Raw genomic sequence first — 20,051 nt, forward strand, 5'->3', positions numbered from 1 at the left:
ATGTAAATGTTAAATAGTAGGGGGGATAGGACCGACCCCTGCGGCACCCCATAAGTTAGGGGCCTCAGGGACGATCTCTGCCCCCCCACCAACACCGACTGCGACCTGTCCGAGAGATAGGAGGAGAACCACTGCAAAACAGTGCCGCCCACCCCTATCTCCCACAGTCGTCGCAGAAGGATACCATGGTCGATGGTATCGAAAGCCGCTGAGAGGTCCAGGAGAACTAGGATGGAAGCATGGCCTCCATCCCTAGCTCTCCAGAGATCATCAGTCAATGCGACCAAAGCAGTTTCTGTGCTGTAACCGGGTCTGAAGCCAGACTGGAAGGGGTCAAGATAGTTACCTTCCTCCAAGGTACGCTGAAGCTGGAGAGCCACCACCTTCTCAACAACCTTCCCTACAAAGGGAAGGTTGGAGACTGGACGATAGTTATTAAGAACAGCTGGATCCAAGGACGGTTTCTTCAGGAGGGGTCTTACCACCGCTGTCTTAAGCGCGGTGGGGAAGTACCCCTCCCGAAGAGAGGCGGTAACAACCGCCTGGATCCAGCCTCGTGTCACCTCACTGCTGTTGGCAACCAGCCAGGAGGGACACGGGTCCAGTACGCAGGTGGAGGCGCTCACAGCTCGCATAGCCTTGTCCACATCCCCAGAGGCAACTTCCTGAAACTCAACCCAGAGATGGTTTGCCAAGTCTTCTCCTTGTGTCTCGGCTGGATCTACTGGGGTGGAGTCCAGGTCCGCTCGAAACCGGGCAACTTTGTCTGCCAAGAACTGGACATACTCCTCAGCCTTACCCTGTAGGGAGTCCCCCGTCTCCCTCCTATTTAGGAGGGAGCGGGTTATCCTAAACAGGGCGGCTGGGCGGGACTCGGCGGATGCTACCAAGGAGGCAATATATGTTCTTTTTGCTGTTCTTAAAGTCCGAATATACTCCTTGGTGCATGCTGTTAAAAGTGCCCGTTTCGACTCAGACCTATCGGACCTCCACGAGTGCTCTAGGCGTCTCCTCCGGCGCTTTACCTCCCGGAGCTCCTCAGTGAACCAAGGAGGCCTCCGGGGGCCGCTGACCCGGAGGGGCCGTAGCGGCGCAATATTTAAACTGCTTATATACAATCATACATAGCTACAGCTAGCTTAATGCTTGTTTCTTTGTAAAGAAAACTCCCTCTCACATCTCTATATATTCTTTGTCCAAGCTTGCTAAGAGAACCTTTGCCAAGTAAAACTCTTTCCCATGTTCTCTCTGACAAATGGACAGATTGCCTCTATTGGGGTATGAGGGGAAAAATAAGATTGCAGTAATTGTAATCCTCCATAGATTTCTGGTTCCAGAATGTGATAATGAATTATTGTCCATCAAGATTCCACTATGGCATACCACATGATGGTACTTTATATCTGCTGTTTCCAAGATGCACTTGAACTTTCTGGAGTAGATTATCTAGGACAGTGATGGCTAACCTTTTTGTTGTTGAGTGCCAAAAATGTGTGGGCGTCCTGGCACCCATAATGCAAAGTGCACCCCCCCACATGCACATGCATGCACAACCCTCCTCACTCTCCCCCAAGGACCACACCATTCGCCTCCAAGCTAAGCTTGGCATTTCCTCCGGGGGGCCAGGGCAGATTGTTTACACACTCCCCAGGCTCCAGGAAAGCCCCCAGAGCCTGGGGAGGGGGAAAATGGGACCATCGGGCCAACCGGAAGTTCGAAAATAAACTTCCGTTAGGCCGGTTGGGTCCATTTTTCGCCCTCCCCGGGCTCCAGAGGCTTCCCCCCCCCAGAGGAAATACCAAGCTCAGCCTGAAGCCTGTAGAGGGTGAAAACGGTCTCCCCCAGCCCCTGGAAGCCAGAAACAGATCTTTTTCAAACTTCCAGTTGGCCCATTGGACCATTTTTTTTGCCTTCCCCAGGCTCCGGAGGCTTTCCTGAACCTTTGGGTGGGCAAAAACAGACTCCCCCACCCTTTGGAAGGCCGAAAATCAGCTGACTGTCATGCACATGTACGCTGGAGCTGACAGCTCATGTGTGTGCCAGCAGATATGTCTCTGCATGCCAACTGTGGCACGCATGCCATAGGTTTGCAATTACGGATCTAGGATGTGAAGTAGATGCAAAGGTGAAATCCATCTTTGTCACAAGTTCTTCTAAGGAAAAGAAGCAGATGTTCTGAATAACCCTTGTCACTTGGCAGATCTGAGTTGTGAAAGTCTGAACTTAAACTGAGTTCAAACCAGGCAAGATACAGATGGAGATATCACTCATCTGCATAGTTAAGTAGCGTAACGTGCAGAATAATACCATTTTTTTTGTAAAGGATGCAAGCAACCATTTTCAGCCTGAACAGCACTTTATGACTTTCTCATCTGCCTTACTGCTGAAGCCAGCACATCAAAGAATGTGATGATGTCAATGGTGTTACCTGATTTGAAAGTTTTGGACCTCTTTTTAAAATTTTTAATTTGTGTGGCATAACAAAATAGAGTATTAATAATTGGTTTTTTTTATTTATGCTCCTCATGCTGCTACTTCTTGCTGGGAGATCCTTGTGAGATCCATCCAGAATGTGACCATTATTTATCTGTGATAAAGTCACATTGCCCACGGTGCACCACAAGGAGGCTAGTCTACATTGTACCTCATTTTGAATCCTGATTTGAAAATATGGGTTTTAAGGTACAAAATGGATACCTCAAGCCCCACTAAAACCAGAAAGTTAATTATTGGAAAATAATCCTGCTATGTGGAATTAGGATTAGGGATTGTTAAAAATGCATTAACCCTCCCGCAGTGGGATTCTGGGGGATGCATACATACCTATGTGGCCCAGCAGGAGCCGTTGGAGCTGCCACCAGACTCCAACAGTGAGGGGCCCTATGAGTCGCCTCTGGAGGATGTGGAGGACCCTGGACAGGGTTCTGACTCCGAGCAGGGCGCAGAGAGACTGGTTGGCCACCAGGTGGCGCCTGAACCTTGGACCAGTGGGGAGGAGACAAGGGAGAGTGATCCAGAAGCCAGCAGTGAGTTGTTCCTGGATGCACACCATTGAAGAGCTACTAGGCATCAGGAACAATTATGCAATTACAGGAGGTAATTCCGCTCAGCTGGTGGTCATTAGGCTCCTCTCCAGACTATAAAAAAGACTACTTGTGCACACACCCCTCTTGCAGAAGTCAACGCATTGACTAAAGAGAACTGTTGTAACTAACTTGGCAGGCTGGATTGCCGCCAATGTTTGTCTGAGCTGCTGCCAAGGTTTGTCTGAGTTGCTGCCAAGGTCCTTATCTGTTTGTTTGCTTGGCTTTCAGCCACCGAGATTTTGGTCTTGCTATTAAAGTACATTCTAGTTAAGTTTGTCTGGGCAGTCATTACTGGATGGAGGAGGGGGTCAGAACACATACCCATGCTCTATATCAACACCTTCATAATTTGAAGAGGTTTTGTTGTTACCTGATTGTTCGTAGGTATACATATACCTTTGGTGGTATGGAGTACCTTTTATCATTAGACTGGTAGATCACCCATAATTGCATTTGAAAAAGTCAGTTCTGCCATAGTTATTCACACTGTACAACACACTTGTTTAGATCATCACAATTGAACTGCCCCTGAAATAGGTTTGCAAGCTTCATTAATCCAAAACAAGGAGGCAAGACTTAATTGGGATTGTCCAATATAATTTCTGGGCCCAATTTGGAGGTAATTTCTAACTTTTCAAAAAATGTCCCTTTAATCGAATATGACAAACCAATGTGAACAATATTTTGATATTTTCTCAAGCCTCTAGGATTTCAAATGTAATATTATTGCCATGCCAATCATATTATAATCCTATTAAATCATTTGTATCCATTAATAAATGATCGATAAAGAACAGATCAGGAACACATTAAGAAATTTTACTTTGAAATAATCTATGTTAATGGGCAAAGTGGCTTGCATAAACCTGGTGGAAGAGCACTGTGCGGTGGCTCTGACTAATTTCTGTTCACATAATTCATAGGTGTCAAACTCGCATCATCATGTTGTTGTCACATGACGTATCGTAACTTTTCTCCCTTCGCTAAACTGGGGGTGGGCGTGACCAGTGTGTAACGCATCCAGCCCCCAGTCTGTGAGTTTGACACTCCTGACATAGATGAAAAAAAATGGTATGGTTTGCCTCCACAGGATACTTAATACAGCAGTGGGATTCACGTAGGTTTACCACTAGCTCACAACTGTGAGCACGCATGCACCTTCTGCACATGAGTGCTGCCTTCCACACATGCATGTTTCCTTCTGCGCATACACTTTGCTCATGCATGCAGCATGCATGCATGCATGTGTGTGGCGTCAAAAACCAAGCTACATAGGACATTTTGGAACCGGGGAGGGGCCCCCCACCACTTACAGTTCATCACTATTGGTTTGGATGAACCTGTCTGAACCGGCTGAATACCACCTCTGGCTTAATGTCATTCCAGAGTTTTCCCCAACCCTTGAAAAAGCTAAAAGAGACTTGCATATCTTTCCCAATGGTCCAAGTCACTATATAGAAAATGTGGACTGAGAATGCTACTGGCAATGGTAAACAATACAGTCCCTTTGTTTCACCCTATGAGTAAAAAGCCTCACGTGGCTGTAAAGGGGTGCTTTGCTCAAACCTTTGTCAAAAATGACCCCCCCCTTCAAAAATCAGCACAGGCATAATGTTTATATAGTGCTGAGCTCAGTGAAGAAGTAATTGAATTTTATATCTAATATTTATAATCATTTCTTCATCTTGACTTCATTGATATTGCAACAATAATTGTTGCATGTTAATGATATCTCTCTCTTTTCTTCTCTCTTTTTTAATTGGACCCTAACTTCTCTGCAAACATATCAGTGTTTATTAGTGAAGGCTTAGCTGTCTGCTTTTGTGATATTGCTATTAGTATTTTTTCCTCTTATATTTTTTTAAAAAATTAATTGGCTGCTGTCCTTGTCTAGCCTTGGAATGTGGTGATCTGGGTCATGGTGTCCAAAGAACAGATAAGAAAACACTTTAGAGTGGATGCATATTAATAAATCAGAAACCATATGGTGCATTTGCACAAAAACACATTTGCATTTTGGATAAAAGAGAAAGAGAAAAATAATGGAATAGTTAAACAGAACTGAGTTAATTATTATAAGCTAAAACACAGTATAATTAATTCTCAGAAGTCTACATATTGGCAAAGTGATTTTAAGTGTGTGTATATATATAAACTAGTATTTCATTTGAATTTTGGAAATGTCTCCATTTAAAATGCTGTGTTTGCTGTTATGCTGGTTTGGCTTATTCTATGATCATGGTTATGTTTTGGTTTAGAGGTTCCCTCCCTCTTCTAGGCAAAAATCTTAAATGCCTTTTTTCCTGCTTAATAACAAAACTATCTAAACAATTTGATATATAGGGATCGTGAATTACAGACATTGGTGGGAAAGTTTGAGATGTGTGCCATTATGTAATCGCCACAAAATCTTCTATTCCCAACAATTCTCATCAGAGGGGGGAAGACATGCATGATTATAACTTTTCACCAAATCTTGACATGTCCTTCTTTCCCCAAATGATGCCATTCAAATCCTCAACATATAACTACAATTGGGAACAGAATTTTGGTCATAATTTAGGGCAGTCATTAAGCAAATATCTATGTGATTGGACCTGATTTTGTGACCACTTGTACAACAGTCATAAAATGAATTGTGTAATTAAGGCTTCCCCAATGGCCTTTTTTTTTTGCTGGAAACTAGCAAAAAAAGTAACCAAGTGTGATCATTTGACTAAAGGACACTGTAACCAGTCATGATGACTTCTTGCTGCTTTCTTGGGAAACAAGCACATTCATGATGTTTGTATGACATTGAATTTTAAAACTTTGCATGCAGATATGCACTGGGCCTGCACCTGGCCTACTCTGATTGTGCTTTTGCTCCTGAAGTCAAACCATAAACACCATACAGGGAGAATGATATAATGTGGAATTGGTCTACCTGCACAGATGTCCTGAGGGAAAAATAGCAAACAAGATATAGGTTTTGATAACCACGAAAGATGGTCAGCAAATTACTGAAGCTTTTGATTAACTCTTTGGGGAATTTAGTAGCAGCTATATTTTAGGATAAATGCACTACCATTTTTTTAGAAGCATTACTATTGTTTTCAGGGAAATAAACATAAATAAAAGAGAAGAGGAACTAGGCCTTCAGGCTTATTTATATGCTTTTGCTAAATTCCACTTGTTTCAAATAAATTGATCTGTTCCTATTTTTGTTATGGTAAGAATAAAGAAAATGGTTGTTATGGTTCACAAAAAAGATCTTGCACGCTGTGTTTGCCTATCAGTCATGACACTCGGTATAGCACTCTCAGTGTAACCTGAAGAGATATAGCATCAACATCTACAAGATGGCTATCACACTATTGATAAGTTCTAATATCTTCCTGTTGCCTAGCCTGTTAACTGAATTTATTAAATGAGTAAAAATTAATATTGCTCTATAATGCAAAATGGACAATATTACTTTAAACAAGAGTCTCCATTCTCGCTGCACTGTTTTACTGAATTTTGGGGGGGAAAACAAAATAAGTTGAACTCATTAGAATATATATTACTGTTGGTGAAGAATTTATAATTTTGATCATTGTCATTACAAATTATGTTTTTCATTTATAAACTATAAAAATCAGCAATTGGAGAGCACATTATTTATGCCTTTGTCCTGAAGATTTTTTTAAGAGACATATGTGCATTCTTACAACTGATCTACAGGACTTTAGATATGTGGAAAAAACAGAATGGTAGCCACCTAGCTCTGTTTTTAGAAGAAAGTAGAGGATGTTCAGAACATTTTAAAGAGACTCTTGCCAAGTATGTATTTACACACATTCATCTACACATAAATAACACCAGAAACAAAGATAGATGACCTTTCTGCGATTTTCCTAAACATTTTTAGGCCAGGAGGCAGGTTGATTTTGTGAAAGAGAATCTGTGAAAATTGTACCCCAGGTGTAGCTTTCTTTAAAAAATAAAACTATATGCTTTTCATTTGGCATTTTCCCCATGTAATGTCTATATGATAAGATGTTTTCTTAGAAAATCTTTATGCTGATATCCCACCACACCCATTTTTCGCTGATATCCCACCACACCCATTTTTTGCTAATGTTTTTCTTCCTGCTTATGTAAAACCCATTTTATGGTGGTTCAGATAACCTTGTTTGGGCTGTGCTCAGTCAGACAAGTCATAACTTGATGATATTAGTTATGATAAAGCTATTTTGAATCCCATATTGCTAGAAGTCCTGGATCTGAGGACAATCTGGCTGCAAACTCTGCTACTTTGATGTTCACTCAAATTGAATCAGTTGATTGGGCTACATAGGCAGATATCTCTTTCCTCCTTCACCACTCTGCATATGTCCCTCCCAGAGCTGGCCACTTTGTGAAAGTGGCTACCATTTCAGACAGGAATGTACCATTTTCGTGAAACATATAACTGCACTCCCCAGTTAAAATCTGCAAACAATTTAACGAAGAAGCTGTTATGAATTCAACAATGCTAGAAGTCTTTTCATAATATTGCATTTTTAAGGATCCCTTATTGTTTTTTCCCAAAGTTCCAAAGAATTGCACCTGTAAATTTATTACATGTTTGATTGCTCTACTTTTTGAGCCATGCTTCTCTCCCATAGGAAAAGACTCAACATAATCACATTAACACTTCACATGTTTTGATCTCTAAGGGAGATCAAAACCCACTACATATTTGAATATAATTTATTGTGACAAACAGTCTCCAAAATGGATTATCACAGCTAAATTGTGTATTGCTAGCTGATGAAAGAGAAAATTAACTTACATGTGACTTTTCAAAAAACCTCTTTAGGTGTTGGGCATAGCTCTTAGCTAAGAGCTACAATGAGAGAAAGAATGCCTTAAGGGTGAGATTCAGTTCTGAACACTGCATTTAGGTGCTTTTGATATGCTATATGATATGACAATAATATACCGCTTTTGCTATAAGATGGAGTAAGTATCCCGGTTCCATGCAAACATTTTAGTTTCATCTTTCACAGCCTTTGAATACTGCCCAAACTAACTTGGCTTATGAAATTTGTAGTCCAAAAGTCTGCCAGATACTGCCAACTCCTGATATAACAGCCCAATGAATTGGCGAAGATGATAATTCAATATGCTATGAAATCTTGTTCTTGGATTCTCTTGAATTAAAACTGCATTAAATAAATAAATCCCATTTTGAGGAGCATTTCTACTTTTGGCTCCGGGAGCATTCTTCTGTTGCATACTCAGATGTGTTCACAGAGGCATCTTGCTTTTCCCAAAAGATGCTACAGCCTTTATAGATGGAAAAATGGTGGGTCTTTTTCATCCTTGGCAGCAAATAATACTTTAGACAGATTTAGGGCTTAAAATCATTCAAATTCTGCAATGCTCCTTCCATAGCCAAAAGAAAGCTTTCAATTTTTTCTCCTTATGTTCATCTTCAGACATATATATAGCAAGGAGTGCCTTTTCAAGATAAGTGTTGCTGTAGCTGCTGAATATACAGCCAATATAATCAAGAAAGCAATCAACATCGAAAGAAGTTTCCTATATGCTCCAAATCTGTTATTTATCCACAAAGTAACAAATCCCTAAATGGAAAAGTAGTTTTTTGTATATATATAAAAAATCTTACACAGAATAAAATAGGAAACCAATGTATAATATGCTATCCAGCTGGGAGTGGGAAAAGTCCTTTTGGAGACAAAACAAAAGCAAATGAAGAGCAAATTCATAATCACGGAATGTATGCAATTCAGCAACGAAAGATGCTTCTTCTGTTCCTGGCATAAAATGTGGTCTGTTTAAAATGGAATGCTAAATATTGCTTAGCATTATGTCAGTAAAGCTTCTCTGAACATAATCTAGAATGTGGCAGCACATAGAAAGGATGGGGGTGAAGGTTCGTTCTCCGAGCTGGTGGGTTGGTTTCCGAACATTTTGTTACCAAGTTAGGTAGCATCTTCAGCGGAGTTTAAGGGATGTCAGTGTCAATGTTCTTCTTGTTATGAAAAGAACCTGAACTACAGATATTCGCCACTATTGCAAAACATAGCAAAGATGCCGACATAGATATTTGCTCGCAAGGTCCCATTGTATGTAGTCTGCAACAACTGCGCCAGTTATCCATTTTGATCCAAACCGAATTTAAGTTATTGATGATTACTTTTATACAATTAGACAATTTGGGTTCTGCATATTTTAGAAACTCCTCCAGTTTCAGTACAGTCATTCTCTAAGATCTAGTGATAAGTCTCAGTTCAGTAGTCACCTAGCGTGAAAACAGATTTGGAAAATGGAAAACACTACAGGAAATAACATCTAGACTGTGAAATACATATAAACCCACCATCCAATATTCATTTCCTTTAGCTGTCTCCTGGCATTTTATGAAGAGTTTTCTAATAAACTGGCAATGCAAATTAATATTTTCCTGGGTGAAAATATTTATTTTACCTCCTGAGCCAGTATTTTATTTTGCTTTATTATTATAATGTCATGAGACTGTATATTAATAACTATGATAAATGAGATTATAAAGTCACATTTAAAAACTCAATCTAAGTCAGATTATTAGTTCATCTGTGTCCACTACCCCTGATGTGGAGTGGGCAGGGGCTTTTACATTGTGTAAGCCAAATCAATGGTCTTACTCAAAATAAGGCATATTAGCTATGTTCATAACTCATATGTTAAAGAGCATCAAATTACTACATTCTCATTTCACACTCTTTCTCCCAAAATTCCCCTTTTTATGACCCTGTAATCTCTTAATTTGGGGTAGAGTTGGGGTGACTGGATGAAGATGAATGTTTACTGGCTGGATGCCCTTCCTGACACCATGTAGAGTTCATAGCATATACCTTTTCTTTGCACCCTAAGAGACAAGCATCTGCTGCTATTTAGGATTGAGTTCTCAATCTTCCAAGTGGGAGATGAGCATCTTTACTACTAGACTATCAGACTGTTCTTTCTTCTCCCAAAGAAATGGAAAGATATTAATTAATTGTAATTGTACACCTACATGGTGATCTCCAACCCATGTCTTTATATATTTTTTTCACTACCAAAGCTGCCTAGAAATAATGTTGACAGCAACAAAAGCAACAAACTACCTTAATAGTAATATACATCAGCAGCATAAACTTCAACTCTTCTTATAGGCTCTGTGTGGCCCTCACATGCTTCAAAGAGTTGAAATTCTGGAGCAGTTTAAAGAACCAGGACTAATGTGGGAAAATTCTGTGTATAGGTTAGAATCCTTTGACACAACAGTGTAGACCAGTCAGTTAAACTGAACCAAACCAAAATAGATTCCCTTGCCTTGAGGGGAATGATCTAGAACATGGGTGTCAAATTCACCACATCATGGTGCTGTCACATGACGTTTCATGACATTTTTCCCCTTTGCGGAGCTTGAATAGGCGTGGCCTATGCATGACACATTCTGCCTGCAGGCCCCCACTTTGACACCCCTGATCTAGAATTAAGATGTATTAAGAACAGTTTTTTTTTCTCAAAACTAATAGCCTTGTAGCATGTAAGACACGAGATTCTTGTAAATTCTTAAAACCTTCTTAATTTTTAACAGCTTTTCTGATTATTTGCCATTCTTCTTCAAGGACAGATGATACCACCCCCAAAAAACCCTCCTGAATATAATTGTAGAAATAAATTACCAGCTAACTGTGTACAAATATTTATTTTACCCACTGGGTTCTTATTTTTAGAAGGTAGTTTTATTCAGAAAAGCTATGAATCAGCTTATCTATTGTGAACCAATACTTCTAAATATACTTGCCTTTCTGGTAGCTTCTTTTTTTAATTTACATTTTTATTTGGAAAAAAAAAACCTGCCATGGTTTTAAATAACTATAAAGAATAGCTTAAAAAGTTTCCTACTGTTTCTGTAGTACCTGTCAAAAAAAGATCCCTTCTTTTGGTGCATAAATGCCCTCTGGTGACAATCTCCAAAAATGCAAGTGCTCCTTTTGATTATATTTATGCAGCCTAAGCACAATAACAATTCAGACAACGTTTACATCTGAAAGAAAAATAAATGCCTTATAATGAAAGAATCTGTTTCATCCATCCCTTAATTTGCAAGTCATAGGTTTGAATAGTTTTAATCCTATTGCCTTAAATGAAGGTTATAGGAAGCTGCCTATTTAGGGGGAATTCATAGAAATATTTCACTAAGAGAAACTTGATGGGTTTTGCATATATAATGTCTTGGTTTTAATTAATTTAATTTAATTTAGCATAAAGTCAGGAGATTGTCTGAAGATTGCCCCACAAACAATAATTTAAAGATAAGGAAAAATAGTTCAAATATCGCAACATACCCATTGCTTATGTTCTCACTTGATATTTCTTCAAATTTCAAACAAGATACTCTAGCCTCACAATATTTTCCCTAAGAAAATTAACTGTTGTGAGATTTCAAACAAGAAATGCAGACATTTTAAAGTGTAAGAGTGAGTGAATCAAAACCCTGCAAGAACTAATGGGTAAGGTAGTTGAAATCTTGCAAATTTCACAGACTAGCAAGATTTTGGCTATTTTTGTTTGTATCAGAGCTTGGTGCTTACATTCTTGTACAAAGGGATATCTAGTGCCTATAAAAGATGTTTGTTCTTCTGTCCTTCAAAAAGTTACATGAATGATGAAAAACCCGATGTAAGTAAAAACAATATGAATCTGGTAGATTAGCTGCTTGCATAATTTTAATTGAAATTCAATACCTACCTGTCCTGTCCTTTAAATTAATCAATAGGAGTAGCCCTCTTGTGGGCAGGAAAATAATCTACACTTGCAATTAATGCAAATACCTGTTGTTTAAATTACCCTATCAATCAGGCCAAGACTAATCTGTAGTCTTCTTGACTGATCATTCCTTCATGCTTAACAGTTGATTACATGAAGCAAAAGCTATCCATCACTTCAGTATCTTCATTGTCGGTTCCAAGGCTTGGCTGCTGTATCTATTTTCATTTGTTGAATCTTCTCTATATTTAATTTAGTCCCTTTTTTCCACTGTGTTTTTCAGTATCATTAGTAGACCCACGGATGATTTACATTTTTTAACTAACAGAGTAGTGTCATCGGCATAAAGCAGGTTATTGATATTTTTTCCTCCAATTTTAAAACCATACTCATTTTCCAATCCAGACTCCTGTGATATATATTCAACATATAAATCAAATAAATACTAAATAAAGCTTTGTCTCATTACTTTGTCAAAGTGGAGCCAGTCTGTTTCATCATGCACTGTTTGGATTGCTGATTGTTTTATTGAATTTAGGTTTTGTGTGAGGACAATGCGAAGTAGATGCAACCAAAGGACTTTCCATAAACAATGAAGCATATCTGAGTCTTTTTGGTATGCTCTGGCTTTCTTAATTATTCTGCATGCATCAGCAATGTTGTCTTGAAAAGTCATTCTTAAGCTTCATTTCTTTGTTTTAGGCCATACAATCCAACTACATTTTCTTCCTATTAAGGAATGAATTTCCTTAATATTAATTCCTAAATAAAATTCCTTACTGTTAATATTAATTTCCAAATTTGGCTCTCCAGTCCCCAATTATAAGCAGACTGATTTTCACTTTAAACATGAGTATAAAACTCACCATCATCATCTTCTGCATAAGTGGTTGGAATATAAACATGGATGATCGGTTGTTCTTCATGTCCTGACCGGTAAATTACCATTTTCTAGGATTACAGGGAGTAAAAAGGGAATGTAATCTTTCATGATAATAGTTTGAGTTGAATGGCCATGGTCTAATTGTTTGGTGGTCTTCTGGTAGACAGCAGTAGACACCAGAAAACTAGACCATAGTCATTAAGTCTGAAAGCCCTTTACTGCTTAATATATTTTGAATGAAAATTTCTGTCCATTTAAATATGATGATGTCTAGTTGAGTCATTTCATATTTCATTTGGTTGAGATGTTCTATGTTCATAGCTCTTATGTCCTCTCAGCAGTGTCTTTTTCAGTTTCAGATTTTCTTTCCCAGCATGGCAGCATCATCAACTAGATGCCCCAGAGGCTTTAATCTAGTCATGTCATAAACACCATAAATACTCTGAAAAATCTCCAGACTTTTGTCAACAGCATATAGAACACAGTGCAACCTGAAGGCCTATCATCTATCACTATATCATGAATCATTTTATTTTTCTTTTATCCACATAGTTTTCTTGGTAGAAATACAGGAGTGGTTTTCTGTGTCCTTCTCTCATGCAGTTGATGTGATGCCTTTGCCATTGTCATTGGAGAGATCATCTGCTCCTAGCATCTTCCTATGTTGCTACCCCCTAAAAAAATCAATACTTGCTTTATCTGGGAAGCTGAGATAACTTTCATGCCTTAGGTGCTCTTGTTGGGATTATATCAATGGTGGTATTCTACTGGTTTGGACCAGATCACCTGAACCGATAGCGGAAATTGCAGGTGGCCCTGCCCGCTCACCCTAGCTCTACGGCATCCCATTTAAGCCCTTTTTTCACAAAAACCACATTTGCAGAAGGCTGTGTGTATGCATGGAGGTGGTGCATTTGCTCACATTTGACAACTGATAGGGAAGGTAAGTAAATCCCACCCCTGGTTTATATGCTCTTGGTGCACCTGGCATGTGGAGTCTTTCACAACTCAAGGGACTGAGTTTGTCCTAAATGGTTTCTTCCAAATCTGATGCTATGAAAGCTTATCAGTATTAGTAACCAGTTTTATATCTAATGCAACAAATTGCGTAGCCGAACTATGTTTTAAACGAAGGATATCTTTTAATTGTCCTGAGTCTACTTGCATTTAGTTTAATGGATGGAATCAGGAAGAAAAAAAATCTTTGCAACCCCTCTAGATGGGAGTTAGGAAAGAGATTCCTTTCATGGCCTCTATTCCAAGTTCTATTTTTGACATCCTCCTAGGTAGATGAGTTTGGGTCAGCCATTCCCTCTCAGTCCAACTGTCCTCACAAACTTGTTGTGAGGAAAAATAGGTGGCAGGAACATTTGGCATGTTCACTGCTCTGAGTTATATATATTAAAAAGTCAGGATAAAAATGTAATAATAATAGTAATAATAATAATAATAACAACAACAACAACACAACACACATGATATAACAATAGTTGAAAAGAAAAAAGTTTGGTTCATTGACATTGCAATATCAGATGCACTAATTGAAGATAATCAGCAAGAAAAAAATTACAAAGTAGCAATAGCAATAGCAATAGCAGTTAGACTTATATACCGCTTCATAGGGCTTTCAGCCCTCTCTAAGCGGTTTACAGAGTCAGCATATTGCCCCCAACAACAATCCAGGTCCTCATTTTACCCACCTCGGAAGGATGGAAGGCTGAGTCAACCCTGAGCCGGTGAGATTTGAACAGCCGAACTGCAGAACTGCAGTCAGCTGAAGTAGCCTGCAGTGCTGCATTTAACCACTGTGCCATCTTGGCTCTGTAAAGTAACGGGACTTGCAAATTGAAGTTGAGCAACTGTGAAAAAAGAAATTGTATGTTGTCCGGATTGTAATTGGAGCCCTTGGAGCAATACCTAAAGGGCTACCTCGCTGTTTGGAAATTCTAAATTTATCGGACTTGAACATTCTGATTCTACAAAAAACCACCCTACTTGGAACAGCTTATATCCTCCGACGTTACCTTAACAGTTCCTAGGTCCTTGGTTAGGACTTGAGTTGAGCTATCAACCCAACCCAAAGGCTGTGAATCTCACCAAAGATTAACCAAACAACAATGACAACAACAGCAGCAACATCTGGCTGACTATGCAATGAACCATTCTTTCCAAGTGATGGTCACCAATAACATTCTTTTTCTTCCACAAGTAAAATTCACGTTTTATTTTATTTTATTTTATTATTATTGGTTATTTGTCCTGACATAATGAAAATGACATTCAAGATCACATACAAGTGATCTTTCCTCTAAATAGATTCATTTTATGCAATTTTTATAACCATACAAACTTTGCTAGCAATTCTTTAATATCATGTATATAGACATTTGAGCACACATCCATCGACTATGCTTCTTGGGTTTTTTAAAGCTATTTTAATAGAATACATCACTGTACCTGGAGAAGTAGAAAGAAAAAATATAACTCCATTTGCTTTGGGAATGTGAATTAGATAAGTTCACATTAAATGTGAATCAAACCACTTTATCCTTCATTCTCCAGAAATATGTTAACAGTAGGATTATGTATGCACATGTATGTGTATGTGTACATACATACATTTATATAAACACATACATACACTTATTTATTTATTTATTTTATTTCAATCTCATTTTTCATTGGGTAGCAAACAACCATAAAATCCATTAAAGCCAAAAACAAGCAATATATCTAAAACAGCTGAGATAATTTATAACATGAATATTAGTAATACAAATCCACAAGATAATTTATAACATGAATATTAGTAATACACATCCACAAGATAATTTATAACATGAATATTAGTAATACACATCCACATCCCTAATAAATGAAATCTAAATACACTATCTTGCAACCAGAGATATTGGAACATTTTCAAAGCAGTTGAAAGCAAAGATCAATTTTTCATATACACATTTATTAGAAATGTCTGTTTTGTTGTGTGATCCTCTTTCCTCAATCAAGAGGTCCTGATGGTCCCACAAGCACTAGTCACCTGACAGCTCAATTGCTGCAAAGCTGTCTACATGGGACTGCCCTTGGAGACCATTCATAAGGTTCAATTGGGCCAGAATGCAGTAGCAGGGCAACAATGAGTATTCTACAGTAGCCCATGTGACACTTGTGAGAATTGCACTGGTTGTTTGTTATCTAGCTTCTATATATACTGACAATAGCAACAGCATTTAGACTTATATACTCCCTCGTAGTGTTTTACAGCATTCTCTGGATGTTGTCCAATGTCGAAGCATTATTTCCATATTGCCCCCAGCAATATGGGTCCTTCTTTTACCAACCTTGGAAGGACCGAAGGTTGAGTTTACCTTGAGCTCCATCAGGATCAATGTTTCCTCTAATTTTTTTTCAGTGTGAGCAGAAAAGTATAGTGTTTGAGCAGCACATTTTCATGCCTGAACACCTGAATTTTTTTCATAGATTTCACCCAAGACAACGAAATCAGTGTTATTTGAAACTCAATTTACCATGTAAATATCCATTAAGTAAAGAAATCTCCCTATACAGGTAGTCTTCAATCTACGGACATAATTGAGCCCAAAGTTTCTATTGCTAAGTGAGACATTTGTTAAGTGAGTTTTGCCCCATTTTACAACCTTTCTTGCTACATACAGTTAAGTGAATCACTGCGGTTAAATCAGTAACCTGGTTGTTAAGTCAATCTGACTTTCCTGCTGACTTTCCTACTGACCTAGGAGCCAAGGTGGCGCAGTGGTTAAATGCAGCACTGCAGGCTACTTCAGCTGACTGCAGTTCTGCAGTTCGGCTGTTCAAATCTCACCAGGCTCAAGGTTAACTCAGCCTTCCATCCTTCCGAGGTGGGTAAAATGAGGACCCGGATTGTTGGGGGCGATATGCTGACTCTGTAAACTGCTTAGAGAGGGCTGAAAGCCCTATGAAGCGGTATATAAGTCTAACTGCTATTGCTATTGCTATTGCTTTGCTTGGCAGAAGATTGCAAAAGGTGACCCCAGGACACTGCAACCATCATAAATATGAGGTAGTTGCCAAAGATCCAAATTTTTATCATGTAGCCATGGGAATGCTGCAATGGTCATAAGTGTGAAGAAAAGCTATAATTCACTTTTTTCAGTGCTGATGTAGCTTTAGTCATTAAGCAAACTGTTGTAAGTTGATGACTATACTTTCCCCCTTACTACCCAACAGTCTGCAGTGATATTAGCAAGTTATGAATAAATTACCAACTGATGTAGATTAGCACTTAATTGGGGCACTTAAAGAAACAAAGAAAGAGGGGAGAGGATTGAAGGGAGGGAGGGAGGAAGGAAGGAAGGAAGGGAGAGGGAGAGGGAGAGAGAGAGAGAGAGACAGAGACAGAGAAAGAGACAAAAAAGGAAAGAGGAGAAAGAGAAAAAGAAAGGGGAGAGGAGGGTGGGAGGATAAGAAAAAGAGGCAGAAAAAGAAAGAGAGAGAAAGAGAAAAGGAAGAAAGAAGGAAGGAAGGAAAGAAAAAGGAAAGAAAAAAGGAAGAAAGAAAAAAGGAGAGACAAGAAGGAATAGAGGCCAAAAAAGCAAACAAGGAGAAGTAGGGAAAAAACTTTCACTGGAAAGCACTATTTTTCCATCAATAGCAGTAGACTTATATACCGCTTCATAGGCCTTTCAGGCCTCTCTAAGCGGTTTACAGAGAGTCAGCATATTGCCCCCAACAATCTGGGTCCTCATTTTACCCACCTCAGAAGGATGGAAGGCTGAGTCAACCCTGAGCCGGTGAGATTTGAACCGCTGACCTGCTGATCTAGCAGTAGCCTGCAGTGCTGCATTTAACCACTGCGCCACCTCAGCCCAAAACTTTCCTAAACAAGGTTAATTTTCCGGATTTTGACTTTCCGGTCCAGGTGGACCAAGAAGCCTTTATTTTCTTTTTCTAAAATCAAATAAAATCTGCGGAGCACCAGCTCGGCTCCCCCTTCCTGCGAAAAAAACCTCGAGCCCCAATGCTCCGAATGCAGAGGCTGGATTCAGACAACATGTGCACACCCGGCATGAGTTTCCACTTGCTTGCGTGGCAAGTGCCTCCCACACACCTGCATCTCGGAAACGGAACCAACTGTGGGGAGCCCAGCCAGCCATGGGAGCTTAGCTGACAAACCGCGATGGAAGCATGCTCTGCACGTCCCGCGGAGAGTTGGCTGCTGCCATTGCTGCTGCCACCGCTTCCCTCCTCAGTAACTTTGATCCAGGAGGGAACAGCCTCCCTGTCAATCAGCCACACGCCGGCGGAGGAAGCCCAATCGTAACCCTAGGCGGCCACATTTCTGTTGGCCAAAGGCCCGCCCTCCTCTGGGTGTGTTCAGGCACTATAGTATCCCGGCCCAGCTGACAGAAGCCTCCTAGCCACCTGCAGACTAAAGTCCATCATGGTAAAGATCACTGCGCGGCAGTTGGAAACTGCTGCGCTGTGTTTTGTTGCCCCCTGCATGGCCGCGCACCCGCACACCTTAGAGGGAACAGTGATCAGGATTGAACTTTGGCTGTGGTCAGAGTTTTGCCTGCAATACCACAGTTTGACCAGTCTGCCACCAGGATTCATGTACTACTAAAATTCTGGTTATGATTACTATTAACTGGGTAAAACAGTGCATCATAAAGCACATTTTGTACCAAGGTACTTCAAATGGGCTAACATAGGGAATGCATCTAAAATCCTAAACCCATGACTCCTGAGAGAAGGAAATTTGAGGAAGTTATGGCTACTTCAGGCTGCTGCTATGGTTGTGCTGCTGCTGCAGTCATGTGATGGAATATTTTATTGTTTATTTTTCTTTATATGTATCTCTGTTTGTATATGTATGTATGTATGCCATCTTCTTTATTTTTATTTAACTTGGATATTTCCTTCCTGCCAGGCAGAGGAAAAGAGATCAAGAGATATTACTATATTCAAAAATGGACCAAAAATCATACACTAGTCTTAATATCCATTTTGGTTGGGGCCCCAAGGTTAAAAAAATTAATTCCTTTTATATAGCTTATTCAAAATACCAGTGCATTTGCCATGAAAATCAAATTCATTAGTGTTAACCTGAGATAGTTATAGGCATGAGCCTCAGTGGCGGAGTGGTTAGAGAGTAGTACAGCAGGCTACTTCTGCTGACTGCCAGCTGCCTGCAATTTGGCAGTTCAAATCTCATCAGGCTCAAGGTTGATTCACCCTTCCATCCTTCCAAGGTGGGTAAAATGAGGAGCCAGATTGTTGGGGGCAATATGCTGATGCTGTAAACAGCTTACAAAGGGCTGTAAAGCACTATAAAGTGGTATATAAGTCTAAGTGCTATTGCTATCTGTTGTGTTGATAAGCAAAGATTATAAACAGTGAAGTCAAAGGAAAATGAAAAGGTGAAGATAATTATTATATAAGCAAGTGGCCATTCAGAACATAATGGTTACATATGAAATACAAATAGTCCTTGACTTACAACTACAACTGAGCCCCATTTTTTTTGGCTAGGCAATACAGTTGTTAAGTGAACTTTGCCCATTTTACAACCATTCCTGCAACAATGGTTAAGTACGTAATTGAAGTTGTTAATTTAGTAACATGGTTGTTAAGCAAATCTGGCTTCCCCCTTGATTTTGGTAGTCAGAAAATCATAAAAGTGATCTCATGACCCCATTTAAATACATGCCATTGTTGCAACCATTACGAAAAGCCATGGTGATACAGTGGTTACAATGCAGTACTGCAGGCTACTTCTGCTGACTGCTGGCTGCCAGCAATTTGGCAGTTTGAGTCTAACTGTCTCAAGGTTGGCTCAATCTTCCATCCTTCCAAGGTTGGTAAAATGAGAACCCAGATTGTGCTTGCTTCGGCAGCACATATACTAAAATTGGAACGATACAGAGAAGATTAGCATGGCCCCTGCGCAAGGATGACACGCAAATTCGTGAAGCGTTCCAATATATATATATATATATAAATAAAATGCGAACCCAGATTGTTGGGGGGGGGGCAGAATATGCTGACTCTGTAAAATGCTTAGACAGGACTGTAAAGCACTGTGAAGCAGTATATAAGTCTAAGTGTTATTGCTACAAATACATGCCAATTGCCAAGCATTCAAATTCTGATTACATGAACATGTGAAAAATGGTCATAAGCCACTTTTTTTCAGTGCCATTGTAACTTTGAATAGTCACTAAATGAATGGATGCATTGATGAACTGATTGACACATGAAGTATTGCAAAAGGCCTTTGCTATTCCAGCTAGAAGACAAAGTTGAATTCT

General features: G+C 39.5%; 1 non-coding gene across 1 annotated transcript; it reads left to right on the top strand.

The window, feature by feature from the left end:
* Positions 1-19,621: 19,621 nt before the first annotated feature.
* Positions 19,622-19,728, top strand: LOC116523768. Its single transcript, XR_004257130.1, has one exon. It is a non-coding gene; the product is annotated as a U6 spliceosomal RNA (small nuclear RNA).
* The last annotated feature ends 323 nt before the right edge of the window (positions 19,729-20,051 follow it).

The sequence above is a fragment of the Thamnophis elegans genome, chromosome 1 (assembly GCF_009769535.1).
Source record: "Thamnophis elegans isolate rThaEle1 chromosome 1, rThaEle1.pri, whole genome shotgun sequence".
Classification (NCBI taxonomy): domain Eukaryota; kingdom Metazoa; phylum Chordata; class Lepidosauria; order Squamata; family Colubridae; genus Thamnophis; species Thamnophis elegans.